Source organism: Chrysemys picta, chromosome 1 (genome assembly GCF_011386835.1).
Source record: "Chrysemys picta bellii isolate R12L10 chromosome 1, ASM1138683v2, whole genome shotgun sequence".
NCBI lineage: Eukaryota > Metazoa > Chordata > Testudines > Emydidae > Chrysemys > Chrysemys picta.
The window spans coordinates 18455532-18481174 of NC_088791.1; the positions used below are offsets into that span (position 1 = coordinate 18455532).

Consider the following 25643-nt stretch of genomic DNA (forward strand, 5'->3'; position numbering starts at 1 on the left):
TTCTCCTCCCTTGCTGTGATGCAGTGGGCAGCCAGAGGGGGAGCTGCTGAGCAGCTGCAGCAGGGAAGGGACAGCACGTCCCACTCATTCCAGAGCTACTGCTGGGGCTGCAGAGAAAAGGTGGGATGCCTCCCACGCCCTAGTGACAAGGCTGATTCAAGCACATCAGTTTAAAAATCACAGGGTGCAGCTCCGGGAACAAATGCACATTCAGTTCTCAAGCAAACACACATTTTCTTCTTAACACACAGTCGCCCTCAAGAGCCGCAATTCAGAGCCAGTTCCCTGACTAGATGAAAGTGGCCCTGTTTCAGGGACATTCCTGCAAGTAAACTCATTTGCTGGAATTCTCCTGGGGCGCAAACTCATAGATTCATAGATTCTAGGACTGGAAGGGACATCGAGAGGTCATCGAGTCCAGTCCCCTGCCCGCATGGCAGGACCAAATACTGTCTAGACCATCCCTGATAGACATTTATCTAACCTAATCTTAAATATCTCCAGAGATGGAGATTCCACAACCTCCCTAGGCAATTTATTCTTGTGTTTAACCACCCTGACAGTTAGGAACTTTTTCCTAATGTCCAACCTAAACCTCCCTTGCTGCAGTTTAAGCCCATTGCTTCTTGTTCTATCCTTAGAGGCTAAGGTGAACAAGTTTTCTCCCTCCTCCTTATGACACCCTCGAGAGATGTGCCTTTGTTTTAAAAATCACAAATGTTCGTGGATCATTGTGGGCGGCATGGTTCATTAGGTATCAGGTGCTGCATGTGCCATTTCATCTGGAGAGGCCAAATCAAAGAGCATCCTCATTCGGGGCTAGATTCTCACTCGGGCTGCATGTCTGTGCAGGGGAGTCAGAGGGAGTGAGGGCATCCACTATTCCTTACACCTTTGATTAAGGCAGGTGGGAGTAAGTAGGGCTACTCGCCTGCCTAGACCTGCCTTGGAGCAGGTGGGCAGGGAGTCATCAGCTGGAAGGGGTGGGGAATGGCTCCAACGTCCTACTCACTGCCCAGAGCACCAGATCCAGCAGAGGATTACGGAGTAGTAGTAGTACCCTCAGGGAGCAAGACAGAAGAAGAGTAGGAATTGTGTCTTAGGCTTGGTCTACACTACCCCCCTAATTTGAACTAAGGTACGCAACTTCAGCTACGTGAATAACGTAGCTGAAGTCGAAGTACCTTAGTTCGAACTTACCTTGGTCCACACTCGGCAGGCAGGCTCCCCCGTCGACTCCGCGGTACTCCTCTCGCCGAGCTGGAGTACCGCAGTCGACGGCGAGCACTTCCGGGTTCGACTTATCGCGTCCAGACTAGACGCGATAAGTCGAACCCAGAAGTTCGATTGCCAGCCGCCGAACTAGCGGGTAAGTGTAGCCAAGGCCTTATAGTGGTGTCTCTGAGTGACAGCGCCTCCTGGGGCTACTCCTGGGAGGTGCAGTTTATGCTCCACCTCTGGCTTACAGCTATGGATAAAGTCACAGTCTAGCCTTTAGAATCTGGATACTGCACTTGGGCCACATTGAGATACCCTTACTCATACTGAGTAGTGCCACGATGTATAAGGGTATCAGAACCTGGCCCTCAGGGTAAGAAAACAGTCCCCAACACCTGCGGAATGCCCCAGATACCTGCTTCTGGGAGAAATCTTGGCTAATTTGAAATGAAATGAAATGTATTATAATAGTTGAGAAATTTTGAAAATGATAAAAAAAGCAAATAAATAACTAAATACAATAAAAATGGGCAATCTCCCTCTCTCTTCCCCCATTTTTGAAAAGGTCTAATAATAATAAAGAGCCTGACATTGTAAATATCATTTTAAGTGGCCTTGGAAAGGCAAGTCTTAAAATAAAGACCTTTTCCCACATTTTCATTATCTGCCTTTCACTGAGGGTGATTCCTGTCACCTTTATTCCCTCTTTGTTTGCTTAGAGAATCAAGGCTTTTTCCCCCTCCTGCCAGCTTCTGGAGTGTTAAAAAGTGACGCCAATATATTGAGTTTACATTACAAACAAGTTAAAATTCCCAGTCTCTCAGAGCTTTTCTCCTAGGATACTAAGGAAAACCAAGTTCAGCTAAACTGCACAATTAATTTGAGATCACTTCCGAGTGAAAAAAGAACAGGTTGCTTTAAGCTGTGCAGTTCTCTTCCTGGAGATTTCAAGTCAGTTCCAGGAAGCAAAATTACTATTCTCTAAAAGTCATCTCACCTGTGATTTGTATTCCCCAGACTATCCCATTAGATCTTCTTCCCTTTTAACTTGTTGAGTCTGAACTTTTGATGAGCTTAAACTTAACCCAGACTTGATGTCTCTGTCTGAGCTTTTTATCAAAGCTCTGACCTGCGAACTACTCATGACACCCCCCTCCCCTTAAGTAGTCATCTCCCCTTTTCTCTTTTTGAATTTACATTTTAACCTGTTTTATCCTGTAGAATCTTGATTGATTATGCATGACCATTATGATCTGTTAATCACTTTGTTTACTTCTGTGTATAAATATTGATGCTCACCCCTAATAAACTTGCCACACTTACTCTGAAGCCTTTCAAGCTAAGGATAGTGTGAGCCCGTTGATCAACGAATTAGTGTCTGGTCTCTGACAGATTGTGAGCCCCATACCAACTCCGCACAAACTCGGGTGCTGGAGAGGTGAGTGAGGACTTGCTTTTTTACCTAACAATTTGGGGGCTCGTCCGGGATTTCCTTCTGGTGCGGTGCCTCTGTCCAGTGGTCAGACCACTCATATACGAATTGGCAGGCGCCACGGGAGATTTCTCCCAGCCAATTCAATATTGAGGGGTCGTGTACTGGACAGCAGGGTAAACGCCAGTTGGAGGGCTCCTGTCAGACACCATGGGTCAAGGGACTAGCGTGCCTCTTGAGAGTCTGTTGGGGATTGTAAATAAGTTATAGAATGAAGGGAAACTCCCAGTACAGACAGGAATGTCTAGGAGGAAGTTGTACACACTGTGTGTAAGGAATTGGACTGGGTATACCGCGGTATTGGCCGACCCGGAGATGAGGTGGCCTTCGTATGGCTCTTTCGAACAGGCTGCCTTAAGAGGAGTAAGGAGCCAGATCGAAAAAGACCATCCGGGACAGTTATGTTACTGGTTTTGTTGGGACACAGCAGCAGAGCTGTGGAAATCTTTAAAAATTATGGCAGTCAGGTATTCTCCCGAGAGTGAACCCCCTCCATGTTATTTCGATGAAGGGTGTAAACCACGGCGTGTTTTGACTCGTCAGTTGGTCCCCACTGCACCTGCCCCTATTCCTCCGCAGGGGGACTTTCTCCAGGGCGCAGAGGGGAATCTGCAGGACTCCAGATCGGAATCTCTGCAGAGGGAAAAGGGGGAAATGGAAGGGCACACCTCGGGAGGAGTAATTACTAGGCAAAAGATCAAGCAGATGCAGCAGGTTGCATACCCCTCCCCTGGGGACGCCCAGAGGGTCCGGTTGCATCCGCAGATACTTACACCAGGGACGAATACACCCCTGCACCACCAGCTCAGCCCGTTCCCCAGGCCTGGATCAACTACGGGCAACAGCAGCAGCTGCAGCAAACTCAGCCTCCTCAATGACGGTACCCCGGGGGCGAAGGCAAACAATGTGATGGTCTTATTTCCTTAATGTCTTTAGCTGGCTCCTTCCTCACTTTCTCCCCTCCCAGCAAAGAGCCTCGTCTAACCCTTTCAGTCCAAGGACTGCCTGTCTCCTTCCTCATTGATACTGGAGCTACTTTCTCTCTTTTAAATCATGCCCCCTCTCCCTGGTTATCCTCTGAGGTTAAAACTGCAACTGGGGTGGAGGGAAACCCACAGTCTCTGGGACTCACTTTGCCTCTAAATGTTATTTATGCTGATAAATGTTTTTCTCACCGTTTTCTTTTTTCCCCAGCTTGTCCGATCCCTTTGATGGGCCGGGATTTACTCTGTAAGCTTGAGGCTACTTTAACCTGCACTCCTGAAGGGGTAGGATTATTGATGACAGTGTTAGGAGATTCGGCCCCAACTCAGGGTAATTGGGAAACCGCCCCCCCCCCCCCTCTCTCCCCTGACCTCACTGACTTGCCTTTAACCCTCTGGGGAATTTCTGACACTGATGTTGGCCTGCTCCTTTCGGCAGAGCCAGTAAGGATTCAAGTGAAGCCCTCCTTAACCCCCCCCGTCAGTCCCTCAATACCCCCTGTCGCTGGAAGCCCGGGAGGGCATCCGCCCCATTATCGAGGGATTCATTGCACAAAAGCTAGTCCGCCCTCAGCGCACTCCCTGTAACACCCCTATACTGCCTGTCAAAAAGCCTCCTAAAAAGGACGGAGACCCTATTCGTTGGTGCTTTGTACAGGATCTATGGGTTGTTAATCAGTATGTGGTCCCTCTTCATGCAGTAGTTCCTGATCCAGCTACTATCATCAGCCAAATCCCCTGGGATGCTGAGTGGTTCACTGTTATTGACTTAAAATCAGCCTTTTTCAGCATTCCTGTGCACCCAGACTCTCAGTATCTCTTTGGTTTCACCTGGGAGGGACAAAGTTATGTCTGGCAACGACTTCCTCAAGGCTACAGAGACAGCCCCACGATTTTCAGCCAATGCCTCCGCCACGACTTGGAAGGCTTCACCAGTCCGCAGGGATCCACGTTAGTCCTATACGTAGATGACATCCTATTAGGTAACCGCGAAGAAGCTGCCCTCCGCATCGATGGTAAGGCACTTTTATTATACCTACACACCAGAGGCCACAAGGTAGACCCTAACAAGATTCAGTGGGTCTCACAGAAGGTCCGATATCTGGGCTTCCTGTTAACCCCAGAGGGAAGACAAATGGACCCAGTCCGCATAAAGACTATCCAAAACTGCCCTCTGCCAAACACCAAGAAACAACTTCGAGGTTTCTTAGGATTAATTGGCTTCTGTCGCCCCTGGTTACCGTCCTGCGGGGAGTTAAGCAAACCGCTCCACCGACTCACTGCTAACCTTGCTCCTGACCCTTTGCAGTGGTCCCCGGACACAATCCAAGCCTTTCAGTTACTCAAGGACAGTGTGGCCTCCTCCATGTCTCTCCACCCCCCCAATTACAGCAAACCCTTTCACCTTTTTGTCCACGAGAGGGGCGGAATTGCTAGTGGCGTCCTTACCCAGCTGAGCGGGCCCCACCATTTCCCGCTTGCTTTTTACTCTCAGCAGATCGACCCTGTCGCTCAGGGAACCCCATCCTGCACCCGGACTCTGGCAGCAGCTGCCCTGCTGATCACAAAGGCAAAGAGCCTGACCCTGGGTCATTTTACCACGGTTTGGACCTCTCATGCCTTGTCAGCCCTTCTGCGTAGGGGCACAACCCAAGTCTTTTCGGCCCATCGTCAGCAACAGCTAGAGGCCGAACTCTTAGAAGACACTAACCTAATTTTTAAAAGGTGTGGGCCCCTTAATCCAGCTACCTTGCTTCCTGACCTGCCAGTCCTCCAGGATCAGCACGACTGTGTGGAAGTAGTTTATAGCATCTTACAGATAAGGGACAACCTGTTTGACGTGCCACTGGACAACCCTGATTGCATCCTCTTCTCGGACGGAAGCTCCTTCTATGTTGATGGCAAGCGTTTCACCAGTTATGCAGTCACCTCTGAATGGGACATTCAAGAGGCCGCCTCACTGCCAGGCAACTGGGGAGCCCAAGCCGCCGAACTCTATGCCCTGGCCCGAGCTTGCCAGTTGGCCGCTGGTAAGATCGTTACCATTTTTACTGATAGCAAGTATGCTTTTGGAGTTGTGCATTGTCACATCCACCTCTGGAAGTTTCGAGGTTTCCAGACAGCTGCCGGTAAACCCATTCAGCACCTCCCCCTCATCCACAAGCTTTTGGACGCCCTCCAAGAACCCTCGGTCCTGGCTGTAGTTTACTGCCGGGCCCATACTAAAGATGATAGCCCCGTCACCCGTGGGAATGCCCTGGCTGACGCCTCCGCCAAGACGGCTGCCGTCTTACCCTTAGCCATGCCCACGTTGTCTATTGCAGCCTCCTCCTTTACTTCAACGCACCCCATACCAGTACCCGCTGCTGAACTACAGTCGTGGGAGAGCCTCGGAGCCACTCTGGTCAAAGGGACCTGGCTTATGCCGGATGGCCAAGCCTGCCTCCCTCGCTCCACATACCCCATGGCAGTTCGCTGGCACCATGATAAGGGGGGTCACTACGGCATGCACGCCTTTGTGGACACCATCGCTCGCTTTTGGTATGCTCCAGGCATTCAACCCTACTGCCTGTCAATAGTGAAAGCGTGCAGCACATGTCAGCGTAATGGACCTGCTCCGCCTCTTAACAAAATTAAGGGTGGAAGACCTCCGCCTGCTGCTCCATTTCAACATCTTCAAATTGACTTTGCAGATATGCCAAAGGCTTTTGGAAAAAAGCACCTCCTTGTTTTGGTTTGCCCTCTGACTTCCTGGGTCGAAGCTTTTCCTACTGCTAATTGTACTGCTGCCACAGTGGCGAAGATTCTCCTTAGAGACATTGTACCCCGTTTTGGCATCCCTCTCGTGCTTGACTCAGATCACGGACCTCACTTTACTGGTCACGTCCTTGGCCGTTTAGAACAAGGACTGGGCATTTCACACTCCTTTCATACACCCTACCACCCCAGTCTAGCGGGAAAGTTGAGCGTATGAATAGGGAGCTTAAGTTTACATTGGCTAAATACTGTCAGGAAACAGGGTTAAAGTGGCCTCAGGTACTTCCCTTGGTCCTGTTTCACCTTCCTACTCGCCCAACCCGTGTATTGGGATTATCCCCCTTTGAACTGCTCTATGGACACCCCCCTTTCAAAGGCGGGGTGCTACCACGTGCTGATGTTTCACTATTGGGAGGGGATCATATGACCGCGTGCCAGTTTCTCTCCCTACAGGCTCGCCTCCGTACCCTTTGGAAAGCCTCGCAGTTTTCCCAGACCGTGCCGCTGGAAGAACAGATCCACCCGTTCCAAGCAGGGGACTTCGTCTGGGCCAAAAAGTTCGTTCGTGGCGACACCCTCCAGCCGAGGTTTACTGGACCCCACCAGGTTCTTTTAACAACCCAGACTGCAGTGTTCCTGGAAGGACGCAAATCCTGGATCCACCACTCCCACGTCAAGCCAGCCGTAGTGGACCACAGTGACGGACCAGCAGCTCTTGCCACCACTGAGGACACTGCCTCCGACCAGTGGACCAGCTTACCTCTTTCAGACATCAGACTTAAATTGACTCGGCAAAAATGAGAGGACCTTTTATTCTGACAACTGTATGTTTTTTATTATGCCTTTTTAGTTTATTTTCTGCTTATGAAGATAATGCTTTTATTAGATATTCCCACGAGGTTAAAACTCGTATTTTAGGAAATAGAAGTAATTGCTGGGTATGTACTCAATTTCCAGTAAATGCAGAACAGGGACTCCCCTTCACACCCATTCCCCTGACCACTGCTAATATGACTTGGATGCCACCGGCTAGAGTAAAAGATCCAGTCCAACACAATCTTACATGGGACAAAACAGGAGTGCCAATTAACAGATATCTCAGGGTAACCAATCAGACAGGATCACTGTGTTTTGTTAAAGAAAAGGGGTCAACTTTTGTGGGAACAAGTAAATGCAACATTTATTTTAATGGCACCGCCTTTAGTAAAAATCTTGGCTTCAAGCCTTGCGCACCCCACTTATCCCATATGTGGATCCCTCACCCCGATCCAACTTTTTCATGGGTGGGCAAGCCTTCAGAGTCAGCTTTTAAGAAGCCCTGCTCAGATCACGAGGGTGTCCAACTAATTGCTAAGGGACATACGATTGCCTTCTACAACTGCTCAAGCAGTACTACACTGCCCTTTGAAAACACCACTACCAAATTGTGCCTCTGCAGTTCGCACAACGACCCCTCTGCGTTACCAGGGGAACAGTGGTCCAACGGGTGGTGGGTTACCTCCTACTTTGAGAAATGGAATACCCGAAACGCATTGTATGGAACATACTGGGTGTGCGGGCCCAAAGCTTATTACTTTCTCTCCCCTGATTGGGCAGGGTCATGTTATTTGGCATGGCTAACACCGCCTTCTTGCATCTCCCTCACTCCCCCTCATTTTCCCCACGTTCGTAACATCCGTGAAACCTTCAGAGATATTAATATCCATGATGGTTTGTCATGGCAGCGGTGGGCTGGTCTCATTAGCTTGAGGGGTGGTGTCATCCGTCTACAGGGACTACTAGAATCTTTAACCAATGAAACTGCGACCCTATTTGAGAATCAGGCCGGGGAAATGTCCCAGCTGCGCCAGTTAGCTTTGCAAAACCGAATGGCTTTAGACATAATGTTAGCAGCCAAGGGAGGAACTTGCGCCCTCATAAATGAAGAATGCTGTGTTTTTGTAAATGACACCTACTCTGACACTTTTCAACGTACCAAACATCTAAGGGAAATAGCTAAGAACTACTCCTCTGGCCAGCCACCTTATGATTGGTGGGGAGCCTTATGGAATTGGCTGCCTGGATTTGGGTGGGTTAAAAAACTCTTGGTGGGTATTGTTGGGGCCATCGTAATCCTTATAATACTGTGTTGCTGTATTCAGTGTGTCCCCTCCCTCATAGACTCATATAAGTCAGTTTATTCTTTTCCTACTTCAGCCAAGGGCCTTACTCTCTTCGAGTTGGCCCAGGCTGAAATTGCCAAGCGGCCCTTGGCTCCTTAAAATGGGGTGTAGCTTTTGGTAAATAGTTATCCCAAAGCTACAAATGGAGGAATGTTGAGTCTGAACTTTTGATGAGCTTAAACTTAACCCAGACTTGATGTCTCTGTCTGAGCTTTTTATCAAAGCTCTGACCTGCGAACTACTCATGACACCCCCCTCCCCTTAAGTAGTCATCTCCCCTTTTCTCTTTTTGAATTTACATTTTAACCTGTTTTATCCTGTAGAATCTTGATTGATTATGCATGACCATTATGATCTGTTAATCACTTTGTTTACTTCTGTGTATAAATATTGATGCTCACCCCTAATAAACTTGCCACACTTACTCTGAAGCCTTTCAAGCTAAGGATAGTGTGAGCCCGTTGATCAACGAATTAGTGTCTGGTCTCTGACAGATTGTGAGCCCCATACCAACTCCGCACAAACTCGGGTGCTGGAGAGGTGAGTGAGGACTTGCTTTTTTACCTAACAAACTCATAAACTTATTTTAATAAAGCGTTCTCAGGATTACCCACGTGTAAACATAGCCTCGTTAACCGCATAATAGATAGGCAAATGGATGGAAAAAGGACAATGGTTGCATGTTGCTCTCGATAGTACTGTAATTGTGTTTGTTCTACAGTGAAGATCCTAAGACTGGGCATACTTGTTGGCTACAAAAGAGAAGATAAATGTCTCCTTTAATGTCAAGGGAAGCTGAGTAGCTTTAGATTTTCCTTTATCAGAAATGTGGTTGCTAACAAGATGGCTCAGAAGAACTGGCTGATGTTGACATTAATGTTGATCTTGCATTCCCTTAAAGAACTCTCCCCTTCCTCAGTTTTTGGGAGTAGGTAGAGTAACAAGAGCCTGATTTAACAAAATGCTGAGATCCCGTGTGATGCCGAGTGCCCTTAACTCACATCAACTTCATCAGGAGGTGACAGCACTTGGCAACACACAGGATCAGGCCCGTAAATAAATAATGGAAATGCAATATCTGTCCAGTTCAAGTTACAATGGAGGCCCCATCATAAGTCCGAGTGTTGCCAATTAGTGAGCAAGTGAGCAAGTCCAATTGAAAAAGCCATGAAGAATGCATCACAAATATGGACATTGTCCATGTATTAACAAGCATAGTTAAATTCTACCGATTTATAATACTTAGAAATAACTCTGGAGTAGTCATTTTTATAGCACATTTTGTAAATATTCTAGTCATATGAAAGTTCACTGTAGCTCTTTGATGTCAAAACTTTCCAGGAAGAGAGGAGACACAGATGCTCTTTTCTGTGTGTGCAAAGAATGAGGTGTACAAATTAACAATGTATGAAGTCCTCTTGTACTGAATTTTACTAAATGCTGATCTATGACTTTGTGGTCAGATTACTAGACTGAATGTGATTTTTTTTTTTTACAAGACAGAGATCTAGAGTAGTGATAAAATGTAATTGCTAGCAGCTAAAACCAAGACCTTGATTTGTTGTGTATGCTAAGGTCTAGAAAGAATCTTTTGGACCACAGATAGAAGCCTGATCCATTGCGTACTGAAGTGGATGGCAAAGTTCCCATTGACTGTACAGGATGTTGGACTGAGCCCAATTTTAGTGAAGGATCCATTAAAAATTCAGGAGCTTATGGGCTAGACCCTCAGCTGATATAAATTGATGTAGCTCCATTGTCATCAACAGAGCGATGCCAATTTAAACCAGCTGAGAATCCAGCTCAATACCTGGGCAATTTAATTTCCATTGAACTAAAATTCAGGTTAATATATATCCTCAGCAAAGATGCTCATTCACTTCCTCCAAAAATTGTCTTTTGTTTGGCAGGGTCAATTTTTTATTAGAAGTAAAATACTGATAATAGTTTGTATAGTTTTAGACAGGGACTCAATTCTACAATGCTTACCCAAGAGAGAAAAATCCCAGTAAATAGGACTAAGGTAGCCCCTTTGTAAGAGTAAGGGTTGCAGGATTGGTCCCTGTGTGTCTTAGTATAAGGTATCTATCTAATTATGAAAAATGAAGCCTGTGCAAGAAAAATTTCAGCCATTCTCCCCATGTTACAAGGGCAGAGGACATGTTCCCAAATATTGTGCCTGGATTTTTCACAGATGTCTGTGTGTGGTTTTGACTGCAGAATGCCCATTCTATACTAAACAGCATTGTGTCTTTGACTAGTCCCTATGGCTATATATGGGTTTCTTCTCTATATTATTTAATATGCTCTATTCTGGCTGCCATCATAATTTGTTTACTGAAAAATATATACCCCATTGCGATTACAATTGCCACTAATAAATTAATAATCCCTGGCAGAAATGACAAGATCCAAACATTGTAGCTAAAGAATGCAGAAATAAAAGCTTGTGCACTCACTGAGACATACACAAATATGTGCAACCACAAATCCATTATCCTGGGGACTGACCAACACCCAGTGAAGTCAGTGGCAATGCTCCTTTAGCTTTAATAGATCCCTAATCATGATTACACAATACAGTATTGTATAGCGTATTGTATTGCAACATATAGTATGTTTCATAAGCAATTTCCATTGTATCATGCTCTGTTGCACATAGCATGAATAAGTAAAATGGAGAATATTCTCCTTATTTCATCTGTCACTGATGAGAAACTGTTTAGGACCAGATTTTAAAACTACGCAGAACCCAGCAGCTGAAAATCTGGCTGTTTCATTTAGGCGCTTGAGTGGAACCAGGCCATTTATTTAGAGGCATAAGTGGGGGCTGCTGGATGCTGAATTCTTTTGAAAATCTGTCCCTTTCCGTGCTCTATGGATCAGTGCAATCCTCTTGTTGGTTTACAAGCACAAAGTGCTCCAGTGATTGTCACAGATCAGTGATGTCCCCGAATGCTACATTTGGATCTTTGATTCAGCTGAAAGATGTATAAAACTCACGCAGTGCAGACAGTCAGTTCTCCATTGGCAACACATCTAAGCAGGTTTTTATGCAAGGAAGAGTCAGCACGGCCGAAACTTAGACTCAGTAAATTGTCTGCAGAACCTCACCTTTCAATCCCACATGCCTTTGGGGACAGGCCATCGCAAATGCACAGAAGTTGATAGTTTTCAGAACTGCACAGGATGAAGGTTGGCAGGTCAGCAGTCTGGATATTCAGTGTCTTAGGGCTTGTCTACACTAGAAATGCTACAGAAGCATAGCTACAGCTAAGGAAGCCGGTGCTTGGGGCAGCCAATGCAAAGGGGCAGCACGTCCGGGTCTTTGGCAGCAATTCGGCGGCGGGTCCCTTAGTCCCTCTCGGAGGGAAGGACCCGCCGCTGAATTGCCGCTGAAGAATGAAGCGGCGCGGTGGAGCTGCCGCTGAAGTGCCGCCGATCGCGACTTTCTCTCTCTTTTTTTTTTTCTTCCTGCTTCGCTGCTTGGGGCGGCAAAAAAGCTGGAGCCGGCCTTGGCTGTAGCACTGTAGTGTAAACACTTACTACAGCAATGGAAAGTGTTCTTCCATTGCTGTAATAAATCCACCTCCCCAAGAGGCAATAGCTAGGTCAACAGAACAATTCTTCTCTTGACCTAGCACTGTCTGCACGGGGCTTTCACACCCCTGTGCGATGTAGCTGGCCTGACCTACGTTTCAGATCTAAATGAAACATGTCAGGTAACAAAGTGGTCCCTGATTCGAGTGTGAAATTGCGGCCAATTGGAGAGTCCCATGGAAAAACAGGACATTATAAAGCCCCTACTACACTTGTCAGCTAATGATGCACCCACTTACTAACATTTCCTATTTTTCCAGTTGCTCTTTCTTCCCTCAGGGTAGTTATTTCCTTGGCAAGGCATCTACACCTCTCCTTCAGTGAGTCACGGGTCTCTAATTCCCTTTGCCTCCCTCCTCAGGCTGTCTACCCAAGCCCCGGCTTCCTCCCTCTCTGTACCACATGGGGTGCTTCAGGGGCATAACAGTCGTCTAATAGGAGTAATGGGGAAAAACAAGCTAGATAGTTTTAAGAAGGAGCTTGATAAGTTTATGAATGGAATTATCTGACAGGGTTGACTGATATAGCAGGGGACTGGATTCAATGGACCCAGAAGGTCCCTTCCAATCCCTGTGTTCCTATAATCTACACCACCCACTGGGATCTCTGTGCCTTCTCTTCCCCTTTCTCCTCTCTCTCTCTGCCCGCTCTTCAGGAACCGTCGATCTTCACGCAAAAAGCTCTGGTTTTTCTTATCCTGAAAAACCCACCTGCCTCTCTAACTGCTATCCTATCTGCCTCCTCAGCTCTGGTTCTGAACTGCTTGAACAGGTGCTCTAAACAGAAACAACAAGGAGTCTGGTGGCACCTTAAAGACTAACAGATTTATTTGGGCATAAGCTTTCGTGAGTAAAAACCTCACTTCTTCCTATGCATCCGAAGAAGTGAGGTTTTTACTCACGAAAGCTTATGCCCAAATAAATCTGTTAGTCTTTAAGGTGCCACCAGACTCCTTGTTGTTTTTGTAGATACAGACTAACACGGCTACCCCCTGATACTTGACTGCTCTAAACAGAGGATCAGTTTTTCCTCCCATTAATTTCTTTCTTCAAGGTGTCTTCCTTTGAGGCCCGGCAATCTGGCTTTCACTGTCTTCACTCCACCAACACTTTTCTCACCCAACTTTCTGAAGACCTCATGACCATGTTTAAAGGCCACATCTGTGTGCGTCATCTCCTTGTTCTATCAGCTGCCTTTGACATTGCAGATCATTGTCTCACCTCCCCCAGTACTTGTGTTTGTTTGATTCTTCTCTGACATCTCTGACCACTTCTTCATTGTCTCCTTAAGGATTTCTATCACAGTCCTCCTCCCCTGCTCATTTATTTTTTCTGGACTCCATCCAGGTGTGACATTATCTAATTAAAGTATGACTGTGCAAACCATTGTTGCTACCACTATTATATAATTGCAACAAATCTTAGACAAAGTGTGACACATAGCCAGAAAGGGTTAAGCATTCTGCAGATCAGAGTCAACCATTAGAGAGCTGTTAGAACACTATATGTAAATAGTAACTAAGGCCATTCCATGCTAAGTAGGCGAGAACTTTGAAATGCAAGCCTGTATTGTTAGAGAATTAAAGGTGATATTAATTGTATGTGTTAAGTATAGCTTGTTAAATGTTAGCCATGTAAACAGACAGTTCCTGTCTGTCACTATAGCTATTGATTTAGAGATCAAAAGGGGATATTAACATTTAGATGAATCTTGGATGAAATGTAATTGTCTATGTGTCTCGTTAAAGTTTGTGATAAACGGCTTAATGGATAAATTATTGTATGTTAATCCATGTAGTTAATTACCGGTGAGGTTTAGGAAACAGAAGGTTACATCAAAAGCCTACTGTTCACCCAGGACTGTATGGTCAAGTGGCTGCTAGAAAATTGTATAAAAGATCCTTGGTCCTGATCCTGTCACCTCAGATCTGCTTGATGCTTCAATGCAGGGGAAACTTAAGCCACAACACTGAGATCCCAGTTCTACCTGGACCACTCTGAATATAAAGATTGACTATAAGCTCACCATCTCTGCTATGAATCTGAATCTCAAGATTGACTCATGTCTGTATGTATACTGATCTTTTAACCTATACTCTCTCTCCTTTCTTTTTTTAATACATTTTAGTTTAGTTAATAAGAATGGGATGTAAGCACGTATTTGGGTAAGATCTAGAATATTCATTAACCTGGGAGGTAATGTGTCCGATCCTTTGGGACTGGTTGAACTTTTTTCTATGATGAATAAGATTTTCATTAATCCTCATCATATTTGACTTGGGTGTCTAGGTGGAGGCCTGAGGCTGGGTTACTTTAAGGGAACTGTGTTGTTGTTTTCTGAGTAACCACTGAGGTATAATAGAAGCTGTTTTGTGCTGGCTTGGTAAATCTAAGTATTGGAATATCCACCAGCTTGGGGGATTGCCTGCCTCATTCTTTGCAGTTCACCCTATCTGAGTGACCTTAGCTGGCTCCCTGGGGATTCTGGTCACACCAGGGCCCTCCCCTTTTTTCGTCCACTCTCTTCCTGAGTGATGCAATTTGCTCACACAGGTTTAGTCATATGAGCTTTACTCTGATTCAGGGGTGGGCAAACTATGGCCCGCAGGCCGGATCTGGCCCCTCAGGGCTTTGGATCCGGCCCGCGGGATTGCCCCTTGTGGCACCACGGGCCCCGCGCTGCTCTCAGAAGCGGCCGGCACCACTTCCCTGCAGCCTCCAGATGAGGGAGAGGGGCAGAGGGCTCCGTGCATTGCCCTTGCCTCCAGGCACCGTCCCCTGCAGCTCCCATTGGCCGGGAATGGGGAAACCGCGGCCAATGGGAGCTTCGGGGGAGGTACCTAGAGGCATGGCAAGGGCAGCGCATGCGGAGCCCTCTGCCCCCCCTCCCCCAGGGGCCGCAGCACTTCCTGGAGCAGCACAGCGTGGGGTCAGGGCAGACATGCAGGGAGCCTGCCCTGGTCCCGGTGTGTGCTGCTGCCACCCTGGAGCTGCTTTAGGTAAGCGGCGCCGGGCCGGAGCCAGAACCCCCCTTGCACCCCGCCCCCCAACTCCCCGCCCTGATCCTCCTCCTGCACTCTGCACCCCAACTCCCTGCCCTGAGCCTCCTCCTGCACTCTGCACCCCAACTCCCTGCCCTGAGCCTCCTCCTGCACTCTGCACCCCAACTCCCTGCCCTGAGCCCCCTCATACATGCTGCACCCCTCCTATGCCCCAATCCCTTGCCCTGACCCCCTTCCTGCACACTGCACCCCCTCTCACATCCCACACTCCCTCCTGCACCCCAACCTCCTGCCCTGGCCCTGCATACAATTTCCCCACCCAGATGTGGCCCTCGGCCCAAAAAATTTGCCCACCCCTGCTCTGGTTTCTCTGAAAAAATTTGTAGGCATGCATAAACTTTCAATTTTTTCCCCATTTTCATATCTCCACTTGGCTCTCTGATATCTCCTTTCATGTGACTCACTATCACTTGAAATTCCTAGCGGTGAACATCAACTCCCTGAAATTTCCTCCATAAACCTCCCCCTTCTCCCCACCTCTATCACCATCATCCTCTCCACTGAATAAGATGGCATCCTTAATGTCATCTCTCCCTCTCTCCTTGCCAAATTTAGCAGTTGCTACCTCTACACCACCTTCAAAATTCATGCCTTCCTCGCCATTGCAATCTCATGCTTTAATTACTGCAGCTTCTCCTCCTCCACTCTTAACTCTCTCCACTTCCATCAACCCAAAATGCAGCTACCAAAACCATCTTTCTTTCCCCGCTGCTCTGACCACATTTCAGTCATCCTTGAATCTTCACATTGCTCTTACACTTACTCCAGGTCCAGCTTGGCCTTCTTCTCCTCATGTCATTTCTCCACTGACTGAAGCTCTTCATGTTCCTCCCAGGCTTTATCACTCATCACCCCATTTTCCTCTTCATTCATTTCTGACTTTTGTGCCTATTCCCATGCCACCCATTTATACCTGAAATAACCTCCCCATTTGAAGGCTCTAGGGTCTCTCAGTCCCCTACAAGAAACCTTGGAAAAAATCTTTATTCATGAAGCGTTCAAGCTCTGCTGTGCGTTCCCTGTTTAATGCATATCCTGTCTTGTTTTTCCACCATCCTCATTTGTTCACGGAGTCTACACTCATCAAAATAAGTGGCAAAGCTCCCATTGACTCTAATGGTGCCAGATCAGAGCCATAGGCCCCATTCAGCAAGGTACTTAAGCGTGTGCCAAACTTTAAGCATATTAGCAGTCTCAATGAAGTCAATGGGCATACTTAGGTGTTTGAAGTTAGGCACATGCTTAAGTACTTTATTGAACTGGGGCTTTCGATTGTAAGTTCTTCAGTGTAGACACTTCCTACTGGCCATTGCCGTGTACCTTTATGGTACAATAATGACCATCATAATGAGGCTGGTGTCTGCATCTAAGAACAGACTGTAGCGTAGAATGATCTGTTTAGTTATCCTTTTACAATTGCGTTTTTATACTATTTTATGCTACAGGTTATGGGGTAGATCCTCAGCTGGTGCAAATTTGTGTAACTCCATCGATTTCCATGGAGTTATGCTGATTTACACCAGCTGACAACATGGCCCTATATCTATATAGTATGCAGACTGCTACCTAAATTTCCACTTAGTTCCATTGTAGCTGGTGCATAATGGCATTACAGTGTTTCCAATTATGTCATTTTAGCTTCATTGGGGCCAATATGAAGATAAAAGGAATATTGGGATAGATCCTCGGTATAAATTCATGTAGCTCCATTGACTTCAGTGCCCATTGATTTCAATGGAACTACATTGATTTACATCGACTGATGATCCAACACCACTGAGTTAACACACAGCTTGAAACTACATATTATATCCCTTGTAATATTCGTGGAATATTGAAAAAAAATATGGAAAAACCCTGCAGTAAAAAAATACACGACGACAGTTTCCCAGACATTGGCCACTGGATTCTGAGCATACCAGAGGAGGCAGCGATAGCCTTGCTTCCCAGGTGGTAGAAACTGAAACATTTGTGTAGACAATTGCTTTTTTGTCTGTAGCACTGGAAAAACTCACACACACTTGCACTGAAGTTGTTCCCAGCCTAGAGTTGGATATTACAAAGCCTGTGAGAAAACCTTGTCTTTTGTCCTGGCGGTTCTACTATTCAAATAAAGAGATGATTTTAAATGAAAAGATACGTTTTACACAAGACCTCTTGTTACTATGTCCCACTCCTTTCCACCAGGTTAGGGCTAGAGCATCACTCTGCAATCTGCCCTGCGGAAGGGGTAGCACATAGCTGCACTAGCCCAGGGAAGAGACTATGGCTACACCTACACTACGGGGGGTGGGGGGTGGGGTGTCGATTTAAGATATGCAAATTCAGCTATGCGAATAGCGTAGTTGAATTCGACGTATCGCAGCCGACTTATCCCGCTGTAGGGACGGCGGCAAAATCGACCTCTGCGGCTTCCCGTCGACGGCGCTTACTCCCACCTCCGCTGGTGGAGTAAGAGCGTTGATTGGGGGATCGGGACGCGATAAATCGATCCCCGAGAGGTCGATTTCTACCCGCCGATTCAGGCGGGTAGTGTAGACCCAGCCTCAGTCTCTTGGCTCCCAACTTGTTCCATGGGGAAAACGAGCAAAGAGAAGTCGTAGATTACTTCCCCCCCCGCACTGTGTGATGCACTGTTGGTGTGGATGGAACTAAAGCCCTGCCCATTCCCCACCCCTTCATGGGAAGGGGAGTAGTGGCCATGGGGAGGCTGCATGTGCATCCCATGCAAAGGAGTAAGGGAGCACCTTATGCCTCCATATTTCCCTGCATATGGCAAGGGACAATCAACCTTAGCTTCTGATCAAGAATGGGTCTGGATCACTTAGTGATAACCATCTGGTTGAAACCATCAGTAAACTTGACATCAATACTCAGAAAGAGAAGCCAGTCGATATTACATGGATTTCTTCACCACAGTTTGAACAACTCTCTGCACGTCTCATTATATAGGTTTACACACAAACAGTAATACTGTATTATCCTGTATTGTGCCATGCAGTATCGATAACATTGCTGTACTGCTTCTTGAGAGCTTTGGTGGGTGGGTTCTTTATAAACATGATTCATTATTATTATACTGTATGTAAGGAGAGACAAAGCTTTGAAATTCTGGTCTCTAATGGAGATTTAATAGAAAAAAAAATAACCCTTCTATGGGTTTTCTGAACCATCCTAATAGAGAATGATCTTTCCTGCAGTAGAATCCTATAGGATGCTTCAAGAAATGTATTTAGCCAGGATCTCCTGCTTTACTAAAGTCTACAGGCTTGATTCTGAACTCACACTATTAAACCAGATCCTCAGCTGGTGTAAACTGGGGTAGCTCCATTGAACTCAATGACACCAGCTAAGGATCTGGACCACTGATGTCAAACGAATTACTCTTGATTTAAACCAGGGCAAATCAGATTACAATTAAGCTTCATAGGTTTTATAGTGATTCGTACAGAACCCTATTAGCAACAACACTATTAAATTCTATAGGATTTTCCCCTGGGGCTATCTTGTTTGCACAAAACATCTGTACAAATCTTCCTTTCAATATCAAGATGTAACAGTGTATCTTCCCTTCCCCTCACCCCATCACTTTACCCATTTCTAAATTAAATTCCACTTAAACAGCGCTTTGGTGTTCGAGTTTACTTTCAAAACTTGCTCCAGCACATATTATCTAAGTATAAAGATGCAAACAAGATCCAGAGAGGAACTTGATCCCCGCACCTTGCCAAGGATTCAATCTTTGAATGATAGCATTCTGTTACATTTACCAAGGGTGGCAACATTTACATTAAAAATCATCATTTGCAGAAGAGTATAACTAGGCCATCAATAAAAACAACTCAAAGAAAACAAACAGCAACAAAAAGCAGTGTCTCAGTGCAGGAGCAAGATTTATATTTTAATGTACTTGATAAAAATAGAGATTTTGCTTATTTTTAAGTTGCACAGCAGGGGGAAAATGGTGGGCATTTTTTACTTAATGTTGATTTTCATTCTTTTACCTCTAAAATGAGTAATCATAGAAACAAAGAGGTTTGGTGGACAGTACATTGATTGGTGTATTTTGGAAGGGGTGGGGGAAGAATGTGTTATTTCACAGTAGACCATAACCATTCCTATTATTCTGCTCATTAATCAATTAATTAAGAAGGATTCACATTGATCATTGATCTATCCTCGAGGATAAAAGGCACTATAAAAAATTGTCCTAAAAAAAATGCCTTAACTGGTATTTTTGCAATTGCAACCCTCTTTAGAGTAACTTATGTTTTCTAATCATTGCATGTATAAAAATATGTAGTTAGTAGACTAACTCTTAATGGCTTGGAAGCATTATAAGGGAAATGTATCTAGAAATGTATTGTCTTTGTTCTAAAATATGTATTTAATCAGGTGGAAGATACACCTTTCAAATTGTTTCCATGCAGATTTAACCAACGTGAGACGTATTTACACAAGCTTAAATATTTGCTAGTCTGCGTCTTGAAGCAATTTGGTTTCACAACCTTCCAAGGAAGATTTTTTTAAAATGAATCAACTATTTAGAATATGTTTTACATCATCTTCAGCAAGTGACATAAAATGTGAAAAAGATGAGAAAAGTTAAAAGTAGCAGCTTTATCCTTAACTCAGACCAAAGTAGTGTTAGCCTGAATACTGAATTTTTGTGTTTTGCTTGGTTTGAATCAAAATGCTAAGATTACTGACATTTGGGGGATTTTAAAAAAAATATGTCCCTGAAGCTTTAGGATAACTTGGAAAAAGCGTACAGACACATAAATATATATATTATCTCTTGCTTCTGCACATATACATATTTATGTACACGTATATGCATAAAAATCACCCACCTTCAGAGAGTTGTTAAAATATATACTTCTATACACACATACAACACAACGATAGTTACGCACACACGGATAGATATATACGTATATACACATATAGATAGGCACACATATGGACACAAACACACATGTGTATAGACACACATACACATATGGACACACAGATGCGTATACACATGGGCACACACAAATATAGAGATAAAATACATGTACTCACACAGATATGCACATCTATGTACACACGGCTGGATACATGCACGTAGAGTTATTCTATAGCTTTTACACAACTCCAAGCTTAGGGTCCTGGGAGCAGCCAAATCCCCGCAGAAATCTCTAAGGAGCAGTGAAACCCTGTCAATGCGCTGTGTTCCCCATATCTCTCCCTCCCAGCCTGCTCTCCCCTCCAGACAAGAACATGCGGTGAGCTAGGGGCCGGCTAGTAGCTTTCAGGCTCGCTTGCCAGTGGCCACCCGCGCTTGGGAACCAAACGGACAGTAACTTCAGTCCCCCCAGCGAACCTCTGGGCAACACCTGGCTGCAGATCGCCGTGCCTTAGGTGAGCTGGGGAGCCCGTTTCACTTACTGCCGCCGGGTACCACCGAGTCACGGTGCGGAGCCGACGCGACTGGCGATGGGTCTGCAAACCAGGGAAAGCCCCCGGGTCTGGGGTCTCGCGGGCTCTCCCCTGCCCCACCTGCCCTGTGCAGCGGCCCATTGCAACCCTCGATCACCTGCCCCCCTTCCCCGCCCGCCAATCCCCGCATCTCTAGGCAAATACACCTCCCCCCGCCGCTAACTTCCCCCGGGATCGCGCCGCAAACCGCGCCCGGGCAGCGGCAGCAGCAGCGGGGCCGCGGTCCTCGCCTTACCGTGCGGGAAGGGACCTCCCGGCCGGCCGGCGCGGGTGCGCGGCTGCTCCTGGGCTCCGGATCGCTGCCGGGCTCCGCGCTCCCTCTCATGTGCCCTTTAAGATCCACGAGGGAGTTCGCCACCCCCCGGAAGGTCCAAACTTGTGCGGGGAGAGGAGAGTCTCCCTCGTCCCCCCCGCTCTGGACCGAGTCCCGCTGGCAGCGCATCAAGGCCTCCCGTGCGCCTGGGGGTGGGTGGGGGTGAGGCTGGGGGGGGGGGATCTGCGCTCACCAATTAACCCCCCGCTCCCCTGCTCCTCGCTTCTCCTGAGCCCGCTTCCCGCGCACCGGCCCGGCTGGGGCTCGCCTCGGCCAGGCTTCTACCGGGGGCTCCCTGCTGCGGAGCCGCATCTTTCTTCGGCTCCTTCCTTCCCCTCCTTTCAGCTGGGGGGAGCTTGGTGCAGAGCCTTAAATTACCAGCCTGGCCGGAGCTGTCAAGAGAAGGGAGGCGAGGGGGGCAGATTGTGCAGGCTTCCTAGTCCCAGCCAGCACCAGCTGCCTGCAGATCCGCGGGTGGGGGGCTGGAGGTGCGGGGGGGGGGGGGGGGTTAGGATTATTTCTCTAGGGCTAACTTTGAAGCTGGCTCTTGCTCTCGGCGCGGCCCGGCAGCTGGGACTGGCAAGGAGTCCTCGGAAGCAGGAGCATCCCGCGCTCCCATGCTGCTGGGTGACTGCATGAGCCACACACGGAGCAATGCGATTAGCTGCCCTCCCCACTGCTTTTCACCTGCACTGGCAGCCCGGGCCAGCGCGGGAGACGCTGCTATCGCCTAGCAACCCCGCATCAATCTTCTTGGGAGGCCCCCTCCTAAAAAGTTCTGATTGGAGGAGGGAGGAGGGGAGCCACACCCCTGCGAGGATGCTCTGGACGCTGCCTCTTTGTGCTTTTTTAAAAAAAATTATTATTATTTTTGCCTCCTCACCAATCCAGGAGAGAGTCAGGTGGAGAAATTCCAAGAAGGGGCTGGAACGCAGAGCCAGTCTGTCGGGCTGTCTGCTCCCTGTCTGCTTCTCTGTCTCTCTCTCTCAGCTGGTTTGAAAGATCTACTTTTGTTCTCTCTTTCTTTAAAGGAAAAACAGCCTCCCCCCGCCCCAACTCTGTCAGAGAGCAGCGAAGAGGAAAAATGGGCACCGGGAAAACAAGCCGGAGTGCAGCAAAGGCAGAAGACAGAAAGCCAAATCGATGTAAACAATTTAAAAGGTGTAAAGATATATTTTCAAATAATCCGGTTTGAAAGCAAAATTTGGCTTGACATGCTTACCGCCCCACAAGCCTCAAAGGACAGTTCATACGGGGTAATGGATCTAAAGAGAGACAATTAAACATCATGGGATGAATGAACCACAGGAGTCAAGGGGTGCAAATCCATTGACTTCAGCTAGGGTGAGTTTAAACAATGCTGCCAAGCAGCTGCATGGGGGACCGCAGTGTGATTTACTGCTCATGCTCCATTGCCGGGTGTTATTATGGAGTAAAAGCTGGCTGAGATAACAACTAGGGACATCTCCTTCATGACAGCTCTGGCTGGGATATTTTGCAAGTTTCCCAGCTCCTCCTGTTTAACAGGAAACTTCTGGTCACTATTCCCTTAACTGAGTCTACAAACACAGCACCCACTATTTATTCCCTCCCCACTTCAAGTCAGGCCTGGCCCCTTTCCCTTCCCTCAGCGTGTGTGATGTAGGAGTCTGGGGAAGGTGAAGGAAGACTCTGGAGCATTGCAGTCATAAGCCTTGAACAAGGGACTGCGCAGTGGGCCCCATGTTGTACGAAGCAGGCCTGATTCCAGTGACGAATGAAGCCAATTTAAAAAATAACCCTATCTCTGGTCTTTAATATTGAATGTTATTGAACCGCTGCTTGCTTTTGCGATCCTGCCCCTGCGTTTGAGCTACTTGGGCAATTGTACAGGAGTTCTGTTCCTAGGAGCCAAGGGCGTTTGCTGAGATGTGCCTGCTAAACGGTTTCATTGCGGCCGTCAATGAAGCAAAGAGCAAACCACCAAGGGCTTTATTCTCCTCTGGGCTTACACTGCTGTACATCAGGTGTAACTCCATGGGAGTAAATGCACTTCCACCAAAGTAAAAGAGGGGAGAGGAAACTCAGCCCCCAGCGTTTTAAATCATAACTTTGTGGAGTAGCGAACCAAGCCCTGCTCACCTTGTTCACGCCGGTGAAGTCTGGCTGTAGCTAGGAATAGAGAGGGTCTGATTCTGCACTGACTTGCACCTTGTGTGGTCACTGTTCAAAGTGAGTGTGAAATATTACCATTTGGATTCAGTAGCATTTTAAACCCACTCTGTGGGATTGGCCAGCACAGGGGTGGATGGAATAAACAGGGTTCAGAGATACTATGGGGCTTGTAACAGCGGGGAATTGGCATAGAGATGTCCTGGCCACACCTCCTCCTGCCCCCTGGCTGCCATGGGACACCCCTGACATGTCCACTGGGGGTAATTGCAGCTCAGCAAACTCTGGCCCTGGTGGAAAGGCCCCTAGCACCATCCTATGCTACATGGGGGCTTCACACCTGATTTATGGCAGCAATGAATCAAGCCCTCTGTACATAGTTTGCACAAGTGTAAATAATAACACTGGGGCTTCAATCCCAGTTTTCACCACAGCCCCCTTTCACTGACTCTATTGTCCTAAAGGAGTCACTTATTGCTAAGGCTAAGATTCTGTCATGGTAAAAGTCATGGACAGGTCACGGGCAATAAACAAAAATTCACGGAAGCCGTGACCTGTCTGTGACTTTTGCTGCTGCATCTCCATGGTTTCCCCCACCCTGGTGGCTCGGAGCCATGTGGTTCCCTCTCTGTCCATGGCAGCTGGGAGCTGCAGGGTGACCATATTTCCCAAAAATGGGCCACCCCCAGCCGCTCTTCTGAAGTGTCCCCCTTCCCCCATGCGAGGCTGTTGCCTGTTGCTGGAACCCTGAGGAGGGCCCCCTCAAGAATCATAGAACATCAGGGTTGGAAGGGACCTTAGGAGATCATCTAGTCCAACCCCCTGCTCAAAGCAGGACCGATCCCCAGACAGATTTTTATCCCAGTTCCCTAAATGGCCCCCTCAAGGATTGAACTCACAACCCTGGGTTTAGCAGGCCAATGCTCAAACCACTGAGCTATCCCTCCCCCAATAAATTAATGGAGATATCCTATCTCCTAGAACTGGAAGGGACCTTGAAAGGTCATTGAGTCCAGCCCCCTGCCTTCACTAGCAGGACCAAGTACTGATTTTTGCCCCAGATCTCTAAGTGGCCCCCTCAAGGATTGAACTCACAACCCTGGGTTTAGCAGGCCAATGCTCAAACCACTGAGCTATCCCTCCCCAGAGTCTGTCACCTGTCCTTGGAACTTTGCAGGGGGCCCCCATCACTTGTCGCTGCTGTCGCCTGTTGTTGGAACCCCACCAGGGCCCTGCTGGCTGTCAGCTCCAGAGTCCTGCAGCCCCTGGGCTGAAGCAGAGAATGTCAGGGAGGTCTCTGGAAGTCATGAATTCAATGACTTCCATGACCTCACGTAGCCTTATTTATTGCTGATAGTACTGGCCCCCAGCCACAAGGTTGCAGGTTGGCTCTGTGCTCTACAACAGTGTTGTAAAGTTCAGTTAATGTCTGTCTACGAAGTGCTTTGAGATCCTTGGGCACAATACCACATTCCTTGCACATCCAAAATCCAGTTGACATTACTAGGAGCATCAGGTGCTCAAAGCAGGATGGTCTCCTGGAGAGGGCACTAGAGACATTAGTGCTATGCATGGCTCTAGTAGAGACTACTTGTGTGATGCTGGGCAAATTGCTTAATCTCTCTGTGCCTGAGTTCCCTCTCTTTAAAGAAGGGATAACAGCTGCAAAGATGAAATTAGAGCTGGGCAGGAACCAGGATTTCTGTTCCAAGAAAATTTTGCATTTCTGATTTTTTTTCTCATTCTGAATCAGAAAGAAAAGCTGGAGATGTGAAATTTTCTGTAGTATTTTGAAAAATTCCATTTCAGAAGAACGAAAATGAATTAAAAAAAATATATCTGGTCCCAGGTCCATGGCCTCCCATGCAGCCCTCTAGCAGGTGAGCTACCAAGACGCTAGGAACCTGGAAGCCCAGGGAACCCTAGCTCCAGTTCTTAGGAGCTTGGGCAGGTTGATGGGTGGATGAAGTGGCAGGTAGGTAGGCTGGCCAATCTGCCTATCTGATTTCTGTCAAAAGTTTCAATAGCATCGACAAGGTCCTGCTGAATATTTTGATTCCATCATGTCATTTCCCAGTAGAAAACTGTTCTGCCAGAAAAATGTCAACCATCTCTAGATAAAATCCATTAATGGTTGTGAAGGGGGGAGGTGGGGTCAGATACTCTGGTGATGAGGGCCATGTAAGTGCCTCAGTAGGTAGAACAAGCATGCAGGATCAAGCCTCTAAGTGCATAATATTATTACTTAGAAAAACCCTCAATGTCTTAATGCTGCATCTGGAAGAAGGAATTTTAATATGAAATTTATTTTCCTATCTCAGTCTGGAAGGTATAAGTCAAGGGAAAATTAAAAGTGTTTTTCATGGGAGTGATTTGCCTTCATGAGCTATCCACTAGTGAAATACAGATTTTTACTGCTGTT

General features: G+C 47.0%; 1 protein-coding gene across 4 annotated transcripts in view; it reads right to left on the reverse strand.

Moving 5' to 3' along the window:
* The window catches only part of GRM3 (glutamate metabotropic receptor 3), a 157047-nt gene extending 134975 nt beyond the window's left edge, over positions 1-22072 (reverse strand). For 2 of the 4 annotated variants that reach the window (XM_065553537.1, XM_005304497.5), the window contains exon 1: positions 20341-20457. The gene's annotated coding sequence lies outside the window, so the exon portion shown is untranslated. Of the gene's footprint in view, positions 1-20340; positions 20458-20992 lie in introns of those variants that run through there. The other 2 variants (XM_005304499.5, XM_005304498.5) reach the window with 2 other exon arrangements.
* Between the last annotated feature and the right edge of the window lie 3571 nt (positions 22073-25643).